The sequence below is a fragment of the Phaseolus vulgaris genome, chromosome 3 (genome assembly GCF_051622355.1).
Source record: "Phaseolus vulgaris cultivar YP4 chromosome 3, ASM5162235v1, whole genome shotgun sequence".
In the NCBI taxonomy this organism is placed as follows: Eukaryota; Viridiplantae; Streptophyta; class Magnoliopsida; order Fabales; family Fabaceae; genus Phaseolus; species Phaseolus vulgaris.
The window spans coordinates 7,387,517-7,400,396 of NC_143500.1; positions in this window are offsets into that span (position 1 = coordinate 7,387,517).

The following is a 12,880-nucleotide window of genomic DNA, read 5'->3' on the forward strand; positions in this document are numbered from 1 at the left end:
GTCTCACTTGATGGTCGGAGTGTCTTTACAGGTACATTTATCCCTACTTATAAGGAGAAAAAACAAGATACTAAATAAAAAAATGAGTTCAAGAACCTACTAAAACTAAAGAAACTGATAGAAATATTCAACCATATAAAAACAATTTTGATACAGTATACCAACACAATTTGACACCATACACCATTGAGAAACCAGAACTCCTTTACCTTTGTGTTCACTAACTTTTTAATTTTCTTTTAGATATAGCACTCCTTTATCTACATTGGTTGCATTTCATTCTCTGAACGGATATGATTGGGCATAAAACACAATAGTGATGTCAGGATGCAGAGTTCTGAATTCATGGATTATTAACATGTCACTATTTGATATGGAATGAATGATGTTCATTCAAACAAGCAAATAAGAGTGCGAAAATGACGAAACTTTATTTTTCTTTTTAAATGCTCTCTTTTGCTTCTTATTTGCTTTTGGGTCGAACTACGATGAACGTAAAACTTTATTTTTTTTCCTTTTAAAAGATTTGTTCTCGTTTCTTTATAGAGAGATATTTCCTTGTTGCATGGAAAAATGGTTTGCATGTAACTGCATTTTGTACAAGTTTTATTTACAACGCAACAATGATAAAGAAATGCTATTTATCTAGCACGTTTCTTGAAGAAATTTTGCTATTTTTTTTTCTTTTAGCATACTTCAAGTTTCTGTGTGTGTGACACTCAAACTAGAATACCCTATTTTCTCGGAAACTATGGTTCTATCATACAAATTTTGTTACTCAAATTCATGGACGAAAACTGTAAGTAAAAGCTGAACTTAAATTTGATCAAAACTTTTTTTATATGTATCTTCTATTTTATTTTTGTCCATTATAATAAAAACACATGATTTCGTGCATTATTCGTACTGAAAATCATCGTACTAATTAGGCAGTACTCTTCATACTAGTTACAAAATCTAAAACACACCTAGTTGGGACTTTTTGTCTATAGTATAGTTGTATATTTTGAGAAATTTTTCCATGAGTTTGAATTCTTCTAAAAAAAATTGGTTTGGCATTTGTCATTTTGTTGTAGTTTCTTCAAAATATATTTATTCTGGCTTAATAATCACTTTCAATAATTACACATCTTATTAAGAATAAGTTTAAGAACAATTTTTTTCTTTAATTTATGTGTTTTAAGCACAAAATCATGAAACTCCATAGACAAACCCTAAACCCTATTTAATCACATTCTGTTTTTTTTTTTTAGTTTTATAAAATTAAGAAATTAGAGTTAACAATTAATGGATAATTTCATTACTAACATATTTAATTATGTAGAATATGAATAGCATAATTTAATTGCAAAACTTTCCACTTTTAATATTGTTTTGTCAGTCATCGAATATTCATCTTATAAGTCAGTTTTGTAAGATTATGTTAAGTTTAAAATCAACTTTTTAACATGGTATCAGTGTCATTTAGATTCTAGCTTAACGAGAATTTAGACTTATTAGATCATCCGTCGAATCCATTATCGAACTACCTATAAATACGTAATCTCACACACAAGTTATTAGTATCGGCGTGAGGTAAATGTATTGGAGATCTCACGTCAACTAAAAATTAAGACATTTTGTAGTATATAAGTGGATATAAACCTCGTTTTAAACCGGTTTTATAAAATTGAGTTAATTTAAAGTTCACTTTTTAATAATTATCAAAAGTTTAACTCAAAAAACTAAATGTGTAATTGAACTTTTGTAAAGAATAAAACTTTGTATTCATGAAATTACAAGATTTAAAAAACATATGATAGCAACTTGCATTGCAAATGAAATTGGGAAAATGAACAATTACAAAAAATTGTTTTGAAAAGATGGATATGGTATAAGATTGAGATTGAGATATGTGCTTCATACGTGTTCACTATCCAAAGAAAACAACAAATAATTCAGAAAGAAAAAGAAAGAGAAAGACCAATAACTTGGTTCACTCAATGCTATAATTTTCTTTACGTTGGTTTGGCACATAATAAAGTACATGGAGTATTCCAATGGAGCTTTTCCAAAACCATAATCACAAAATTATACACAAAGCAAAAAAAATCATTCTTTTCTTTCTCTTTTTTAAGATAAACTTAGTAGAACTTATATTCGTTGCGTTGCGTGTTCCAATGGAATTTTTTATTATTCCTCTGGGTTTGAAATTTTCGTTTTAGAAGTTAGACCATGCTATCTTTGAATGCAATAAATAATTATTCAAGAACAAAGTCAAATTTTTATACTTTCATTTCTTTACATTATTAATCGCACCATTTCTTTTAACATGCCATTCTAAATTTCACCTAAAATATATCACTTGTTATTGACGGTATAATTTTAATCATCAAAATATATATATATATATATATATATATATATATATTTTGACTGATTTTTTAGAACTGCCATAAAAAAGTAGATTTTTTATGACAGTTAAACAATAGTTATAGAAAATTTTGATTTTCTATATCTTTTGTATGTTGGTTCTAAAATTAATATAGAAAATTTATTTTAATCGCTATATATAAAAATTATGTTTTCTATTAATGTTATTTCAATACCTTAAAAATATGTAATGCAACAAAATTCTAATAGAAATATGTTTTCTTTCTTTGATGATATAGGGTGGAGGCAAAATTTGCTTTGGGATGCATAGATTTTTTCTTTCTATTTCATTCATCTTTTAATTCTATACACGAGTATAGGCTGTATAAGGAATTTTTTTTATTATTATAAAATAATGTTAGCATTATAGAGTAAAATTATTTTAAAAAATCATTTTTTTTTCATTTGTGACATGTACAATCTTTAAAATAAATAAAAATAATAATCTGCTCACTAATTGATAAATCAATTAATTTCACTGATATTAATTGAATTTTTTTTAAGATGGAAACTTGACGTCAATTATTAAAATAATGGTTGAAAATAAAATAATATTATATTTATTACTAGATTAAAAGTTTTTATCTAGCTGATCAACTTAAAATTTAGTATTAAGGTCATAAGTTGCTTCAATTATTCCGTAAAAAATATGAGATAGACTAAATAATAATGATTAATACACTAAGGAAATTATATTTTAATATAAATTATAACTTTTAACCTACAAAGTTGTGTTTTGATATAAATTTGACCTAAAACTAAGTGTTTGATGTGAACATTATTGAAAGAAAGATGGTTACATTTCCAATAATATTTTGTATAAAAAAATTATTTATCTTTAATTAATGTTTTGGAAATGGTTTTTTTATTTATTGGGGATTAGATTTAAAATAGGAATATATTATTTGTGTGGCAAGAGTTCAAAACTTTTGGTGAAGTAGTCAACAAAGGTAACTATCAATGTTACTTGCCAAAGTGACGCGTGTCCTTCCAAAAAGGGTAGGTTTGAACTTGGAAAAACGAGAAGATAAGCACTAACTTATAAAATACACAATAATCTTCATCCTCCTGTTGTGGTTATTACAAGGACAAGTCATCACCTACACCCAACAACACAATATCCTATTATCACCATACCTAGCTTCAATATTTTATTCTACAAAATCTAATTTTAATTATTTAATATATAAAATGCATCATTTCATTATAAGTTTCACTAAAAAAAATCAATAAATAAAATTTATTTTTAAAGATAAAAAATAATTAATTATCAATCTCTCTGTATTTTATTTTTTAATAATATCATTTTCATGTTGATAATTGTGAATTTATATATCAATTATGTCTAACATAACAGTTTTTTATAAAAAAAAATACATATCATTTTATGAACTAAAAAATTATTAATATTTAAAATAATTTTTATTATTTTAATATAAAATTATAAATTAGTTTATAAATTGATATTTAACATTAATTACTGAGCTTTAATTAGTAACTACTTAACTACTTTAAATTAATCTATTTTAAATTTAAACTAATTTAAAATAGTCCGTCTACTAATTTAAACTATTTAGACTCTAATTACTCTAAATTAGTCTACAATTATAGAATCCGATGTAATTAATACTTAAAATTTTGGTGATTAATATTAGATTAAAAAATAATTTTTAAATTGCTATTAATAATAAAAATTATTTTAAATATTAATATTTTTTTAATTTATAAAATAATATTTAATTTAATTAATATAGAAATATTTTTCCTCTGAAATTATTTTTTCTTTTATAATTTTCTTATAGTGTTTATAAAACAATGTTATGGCATCTTCATATTTTTCATCTTAATTTTATAATGTATACATAAAGGATTGCATAAATAACATTTTAGTTGTATGAATTACATGCAGACATGAATTTATTTGGATTTTATGGATAAAGATAAGATGCATTTGGATAAGAATTTTAAGAGTTGTTAATGAGTTCTTAGAATTTAGATTTGATGAAGAAAGAAAATAGAATTTAATAAGATAGTTGGCAGTTGGATAACGGCATTGGTCTTGAGAATATCCTGTGAATCTTCAGTTTGATTGGATGTTTCAATGTTCAGCTGTTTTTCTTTGGCTTCAACCTTAGCTATCAAATCTGCATATTTCGGCACACTTTAACTAACCTTATATTTAAATTAAAGAATCAAAAAATTTAATTAAATATTATATTTATAATTAGAAGAATTTTTCTTTTTTATTTAAATGTATAAATTCTAGATAAAAACCCTAAACCCACTATAAGTTCAAATATGGATGGATAAAACCGTAGCTGAGTCAAATATTTTTTTTTTATAAAAGTAAAAAAAAATTAAAAAAAAAAGTCAAATATTTTATTTAACAATTTCAAAAATCAACAAATAGTGCTTTTACATTTCTTGAAAAATACATCAACTTTAATAATATAATGTATATATTAACATTTTTAATTAAAAATCATAATAAATCTAATATTTTGAATTGTCAAGTGAATATTTATTGTTTTTTTAATGATATCAAACTATAATCACTCTTTAAAAGTTTCATTCTTCAAACTTCATCCAACCTAAAAATATAATTTGGTATATAGATTCGACTTATTTTCACGACTTTAATTAAGTTTGAAGTTAAATAAATTTTATTATGATAAAAGTAAAGTCTATAAACCACTTATGAAAAAAAAATATATATTTTAATTAAAAATAGTTTTTGTATGAATAAAAAATAAAGAATGAAAAAAAAAATTATTCTTAAATTAATATTTGTATGAACTAATTTAAATTTATTTAGATAAAAATTTCATTTTTATAAATATTTATGAAAAAAATTGTCTAAATGCATAATTTATGTTAACTTTTTTCCATTTTTTATATTATGAAAATTTAACAGAATGTGTATCTTTTCCTTTTTAGAATGAAAATGAAACCTACCAAACTTTGGTCTTTTCTATATATAAACTAGAGCGAAGTGATTTATATTTTGGATAAATATTCTATCTAAATATTGTCGCTTAAATATATTTCTAATCTCAGTAAATTCGATGACTTTTGATTTTGATTAACAAAATTATTTATTTTATGTCTGAAAATTATCACTTTTTATTCCTATGACGTTAACTAATTATTATCATTTATATTTTGAGCAAAAGATCAAATAACTATTTTAAATAACCAAGATTAATATGGTAAAATAATGTTATTCCTTTATCTTAGAGACTAAAATCCATGATAATTTTTTTAAAAGGGATGAAAATAAATAAAAAAATATTTTACGAGGATTATAACCAAAATGCACACATTTCTTAAGAAAAAATAATTTCAAATTAATAGAAAATGAAAAAAATTATAGGAATTAAAATATCTTAATTTGTAAGGACTTCAAACTATTTAAGTTTAATTTAAATATATTTAATTTTTTGTCATATTTTATATTCAGTTGTTTACAATTCAAACCTTTTTTTCTATTTTATTGTATGAATAATTGTAAATTTAATGGAAACATAATAATTATAAAATATTGTTTCCATGCACTATTTAAATTGTTTCAATGTTTTAATTAAAATTTGTTAAAACACTAGACAATTTATCACCCATTAGACGGTCTTGTAATATGATAGTTTATATGTTTTGATGATAACAAAATATTTTAAGGTGTGTTAAAATATCTACCAAAGCTACTAAGTGTGTAGATTTAGTTGAAGACTCATTAGATGATCAAGCATTGTTATAAATGTTAAACGTTTCTATTGGATATGAACACATTAGGCGGTCTATCAAGACATTCCTAAATAGTCAACACATTACACACTGGATCTATTGGATGGATTCAATATTGTGAACAAGATGTTTCAATAGTAGAAGGTAAAGTCAGAAGATCTCATCAGACGATCCTTTTTGGAGTACTACATGTTAGACGCTTCTAAGCATGGTTCAATGAAGAAGATGAGCAAGACTCATTAAACGAGTCAACAGTGGGAAGTCTCAATAGACGATCTTAATAAAGAAAATGAGCAAAACTCATTAGACGATCTTATAGTGAAAAGATTTGTTAATTAGTCTAGTAAAGATGCATAAGACGATTCAGTCTTCATCTTAGCATTGGACAAATATCCAAGTGATTATATATATTATAAAGAGAACATTCAAAAAATGTTGTCTAAGAAGATAGTTCAAATATGAAGAGACGTGTCACACAGTCTCACAACATTAAAATATATCAAATATTCTCATTAGAAGGTCTCGTCAGACGACACTATTGCTCATGGACACATTAGAATATCTTGTCAAGCGGTTCCAAAATGCACAACAGGTTAGACGAACACAAAGCACGTGAAAGTTCAATTATACAGTGCTAATAAACACATCAAGCGGTCACTGAAACTTGCATTTGACAGACAATCTTCTCATCTTCTACTCATTGGACGGTTTACTATACCATGGAGTGTTTATACTTAACTCTTACATTCTTGGAATGCTTTATGACACTACTCATATGTTTTCGAATCTTATTTGACATTCTTAAATCATATAAAACACATGTTTAGAATAAGATTAATGATTAAATACTTTTGGAAAGTTTTCATACACAAAGAATACTGAAAATCTCAAATATTATGTTCTTTAATGTTTTGTGAATGAAAAACACTTTCTATATTGATTATAAACATTTTTCAATACTATTGTGCATTTTCAATTAAGTTTAAAAATGTATTGTGAAGTTTTTAAATGGAGTGTTTTTACTTTAAAGTTTTCAAAAACTAGAGCATGCGTATTTTCCATATCAAAGAGTTTTTTCAAAATATATTTTTTAAAGTTAAAATATAATTACACTTCAACATTCAAAATTTATATTAACTTAGAAATTATTTGAATACGGATTTACATTGGAATATTTGAGGATAAAAAAGTCTTGATAATTTGAAGATATTAAAAAGTATTGTTTTAGTAATACCATGCTTTATTATGATAATTATTTTGCTCACTAATACTGATATTGTTTCCTGATATTATCATAGAAACATAAAGGCACGTATAAAGTTGAAAGTCAAAATTTTCTTATTGAGCGTGTGATAGGAAAGAGATGAAGTTAAGAAGTGAGATTCATGCAAATGAAAATTGAAGTGATATCAAACCACTCTGAACAAATATATGCAAAGAGAAAGAATATTCGAAGCGCAAACAAGTAATGCAACACATTGAAGGCTCATATCAAAATATTCCATATTGAGGGTCTTATACCAAGAAGATGATGAACAATGCAGAAAGGAAAGATTCAAGTACAAAGTTGATTTGAAGTTTCAATGTTCAAATATCTCTAAATGTGGAAGGAGTTTAAAGTCCAAAATCGTATGACATTAATTGGTCAAAACACACAATATATTGTCAAAGTTTAAGTTACCTTATAGAGTGTCTAATGATAAAATGGAGATGCCAGAGTACGAGTTTCACAGAGTCAACATTCAAGGATGATTCAAGCTTTAATTATTAAAGATTTACAACCAAGTAAAGATTTCAAGACTCAAAAAACATTTAGGACATGAAAAATCTTTCAAAACAAAATGTTTCTATTTCAAGCATTTATCATGAAAGCAACGAAAAAGAAACTTGAGAATTGAGCAAAGTTAGATATAGAAGTATCAAGCCTCAACGTTAAGACTTTATACAGATAAAGAAAGAATTTGAAAGTGCAAATATATGTTGAAGACACGCAGATTGCATCAGAGCAAATGTTTCCTTTTTTAACGTCTACGCATTGATGAAGGAACAACGTGGTAGATTTCATCAACAAATTAATTTAAGAAGATTAAAGCTACAACTATCATAGTTGAGAAATAAATAGAAACAATTTGTATGATCAAGATGTGAAAGAATAAATCATAGCAAGAGTTACCATTTTGAACGTATAATAGATACTTGAAGAAAATTAATATATGAAGCTTTAAGAGTCATGTTTTGAAGACTATAAAAGACCTCGAAGGCAAAGAAAAAATATAAAGAAGAAATATACAAAATTATATACAAGTTTGTATGAAAGGTTTGCTTTATACATATTATATCTGCTTCGTAAAACATCTAGTGAGTTGGGTTGCGTGCTTAACCTTGTAAATCCTTCACTCTATGAAGTATATCATGTGAGCTTACATTGTTCTCTCTGTCGAAATCAATGTTTTTCTCATTTTTTAAGAGAGATTTTGATCTCAAGGGGGGAGATTAGGACTAGTTGCCTAGAGAGGTGTAAAATACTCATTCATGGAGAGGTTTTAAAACTTGTGTACCTAGAAAGGTGTAGAATACTCATTCTTAAAGAAATGTTAAAACTTGTGTACCAAGATAGGTGTAGAATACTCATTCCTGAAGAGGTGTTAAAACTCGTGTACCTGGAAAGGTGTAAGAATGCTTATCTTAGAGAGGTGTTAAGACTCGTTTAGTGAAAGACTCTTAAACGGGTTGCTTAAAGGGACTGGACGTAGCCCTAATTGTTGGGTCAACCAATATAAATTTGTGTTTACTTCTCTACTATATACTCCTTTAGACATGGTATTTGTTTGTTTGTTATTTTGCCAATTAAGTTCAGGCTTCATTCAATCCCCTGCTTCTTGAGCTAAAAATTAATTTTTAACTTACTTTTTTTTATACATTTTTAGCGTATAATGTAAAAAAAAAAACTATATACATACAACAACTTATTTACATGCTTATACTACAAAAATAAGAAATAATGTCGAATTATTAGGACATATGTAGTTCACTTATCTTAAAAATGGTGTTATGATATTTTTATAATAAACACAAAACTTATTATGTGAGTTGAAACTATAATTGATATAATAAGTACTTAATATCTCGGTTTAGTTTAGAACCATCACAGTAAGTTACTTACTATGTTAGTTTTAATTTCAACTAACATAGTGAGTCCTTTAATTTGTTGCACTCATTTTTTCAAAATTCAAACTCTCTTCTCCAACAACAAACTTCCCTCTTTGAAATCTAATCTTGCTCACATTTTGTGGTTGTCATTTCGTGTTATGTGGTGGTGCTCGATGTTTTGAACCCTAATCTTGATTATTCACTTGATTCTTTGTGTTTGTGGTTACTCCTCTGCGGTTGTGGTTCATGCTTCCTTTCTTCTGCTTCTTCATTTCACTCTTTTTTAGTGTTTTCTTCACTCAACATCACCAAAACCAAGTTCGTTCATTTTGTTATGTGACTTCCACTCTTAAAGATTCACCTATTGTAGATTTGAATAGTTTTCATAAAGATTTGAAATAACTCTTATAGTTTTCATGTGTTCCTAGAAGAAAATTTAATAAAGTAAGAAATTAAATGTAGTAGTAAGTAAAGTAGTATGTATCAGGTTTCATTGATGAAATTGACATCAAAGGTCACTTTCTAACTATGAAACTTTTGTTGGACATTCAAGTTGCCCTTAATAAAGCTTATTGTAATTTTATTTAGGGGAAGGGAGGGATTATATCCACTAGACATGTTAGGACTCAATAATAGAAAATTGATATCTTATATAGAGTAGGGTTGATTATAACAACTTGAGCATGATTACATTTGCGAACCAAGTTTAGGAGTTGGGGTTGGGAGTTAAATGTATAACACGTAACTAAATATGTATTTATGCTTTATATTATATTGCACTATATTATACTGCTAGCCTAATTCATTGAATTCAAATACAAAGACATGTTGCGCCCAATTGAGTCAATTTCCCAGACATCTTTTTGTTTAATAGGCATAATTGAACTTCATCGATAAAATTATCATGTCCAAGGACTATGTAAACACAATTGCAACTATCTCTCAAAATTAAATGCTTATTTTTCAAATAGATATTTTTAGAAACCAATAAAAAATAAGTTGAACATATATGTACTAATTCTACGAATCAATGAGAATTTGTTTTTTTATATGTTTTTTTTCCTCTATGTTGAACATGTCCTATATAGGTCATTGTCTTCCTTACCCTTTTATCATCTCTAACAAGTTCCACCACCATTTTTCATCCTACAATAAATTTCATAAAGTGGTACAACATCATCATTATTAGATTAACAATTTGAAGTAGGGAAAGTCCAATAACACCATGACTATACCTAAAATGTGGAGTTTCAACCTGCTCCTTTTAAGTTTCTTAGGACATGACAAATTAAGAGTGTATAGAATTCCAACTTGCAATGTTTTTATAAGTTATATAAAACACGAAAAATAGTTCTAGAACCTAAGGTTCATGCGTAGAACTTTCAGTTAAAACTAGAAATCAACCATATGTTGGAATCTGACCAACAAGTGTCAAGTTGGAAAAAACATCATGTTGGATTTATAATTAACAAATTTCAATATAAGCATGTATGCATACCTATTCACACAACATAAACTTCTCGTGCTCATCTAGAAAATTCTTTGTAGACATGCAATGTTATATGTTAATGTATAAATTACAATAACAAAAAAAGTTATATACATATGTAATACATACACACACTTAGATCACATTTTATAAGGATTTACAAAGTTAAAGTATTTAAGAAATTTCAACATTAGCATGTATACATGTCTATTTACACAATACACATTTTCTATATTCATCCATAAACCCTTTCTTCGACCTACAATGTCACATGCTCATGTAGTATAATCACAATAGAAAATAACGTAGAAAACACAAGAAAAATATGTCTTGTTAAAAAACTTGTAGTAAACGTGTCTCACTACAAACTACCATTTTACTCATTCTCATTTTAAATAATTTTAGTCCAAACACAAATCTTAGCTCAATAAGTCCATAAATATTCATTGAATAATTAACTATACAACCAAATATATGTGTGGTGCAAGAACCATCTCTCAACTTCCTCAATAATTAATGTCTTAAACCTTCAGTGAAACAAAAAAATCCTTTTCATTAATTTTTTTTACCTAATACTACAAACTACTAATAAGTTCTACCTATCATCCCACATAATTAACCTCAAATCATCCAATATAACGTAATGTAAATGTTCTTACATATAATTACTCAAATTAATCAAGTGCAATTTCAATAATCTCAAATTCAACATAAGCATACATTAACTTACTCTAAATCCATTCAAAAAATTTAGAAAATTAAAAAAAAAGTAAGAATATTTAGAACTACCTATCTTATCCGAATTATACCCACAAGGCCAAGCATCCCTTCTTGCTTCTCAATAATTCTATCACGCTAATGCTATACTTCAATTTATTTCTTTATCATCATTGGACTTCATTGCCTCCTTTTTTCTCTACGGTCCCAACCCATTTATTTTGGTCCATCTACATCTCATAGTGATTTTTATATTTAAAATTAGATTATTGATAACTAATGCTGCTAAAATTATGATATGATTAAATAAAAATATATATTTGTAATGTTTATAATCAACAATATTTAATAAATTGGAACAACTTGATATCTTACATATTTTTGCTACACTTAATTAATATATATATATATATATATATATATATCTTAGTCGTGACGAGGATTTAAATCCTTATTATAGTTACAATGAGGTGTACAAAATCTTGCGTGCATGTCCCAATAGTGATGAGGACTAAATCCTGATGAAAGTCGTAATGAGGTTTACAAACGTCACATGCATGTCCCAATCATAACAAGGATTAAAATCTCAATCAGATCACTTAAAGATTACAAATCATCGTTGATTTAATTTCTCTACACTGATTTCATTGCAGCTCATGCACCGAACATCAGTTCCAATTTAATGGCTTGAATAATCCAAGTGTTTTTAGTTTAGACTTTTAGAATTCAAAATGTAATGTACTTCCACCACTTGGACAACTGATTTATTTGTGCATCAAAACATTAATGTGAATGTAGAAAAATGGAGTGGAATGAGTTTTTTGGTTGAATGCTAGGGTGAGAATTGTTTGGTTGAATGATTTGTTGTGACATCAAAAGCTTGCAACAAAGGTGTCCACTAAAGCTACACTTTTAAAGTTGAAATTGTAAACATAGACACACATGCCACGTGTGGAGACCACAATTTGGTTTTGGAACCAAACTAAACCTTGGTTTTCTTGCTTGCAATGACAACACTACGAGGGCGAGGAAGAGGAATAGTCTCAACCAGATACACTCTTTCCTTTGATGAATTTGAAGGCGAATTAGAGAGGCTTAAGCAACATAAGGTAAAAAAGAAATGTATCGCTCTACAAACAACGCCAAAATGCTCTAGCCAAAATACCTCAGTATTATTTGTAGGACTTCTAACTAGAGCATTCAAAGTTCTTCCTTTGTTCATAGTAAGAGGGGTATTTTAAAAACCCTAGTTAGATGTTCTATTATCCTTTTAATCTTAAGTAATCATTATGTTTGAATTTTTTTCAATCATTTTCAAGTACCATAAGCAAATATTCCCTTATTTTTGTTTAAGATTTTGGGTAGTTTTAT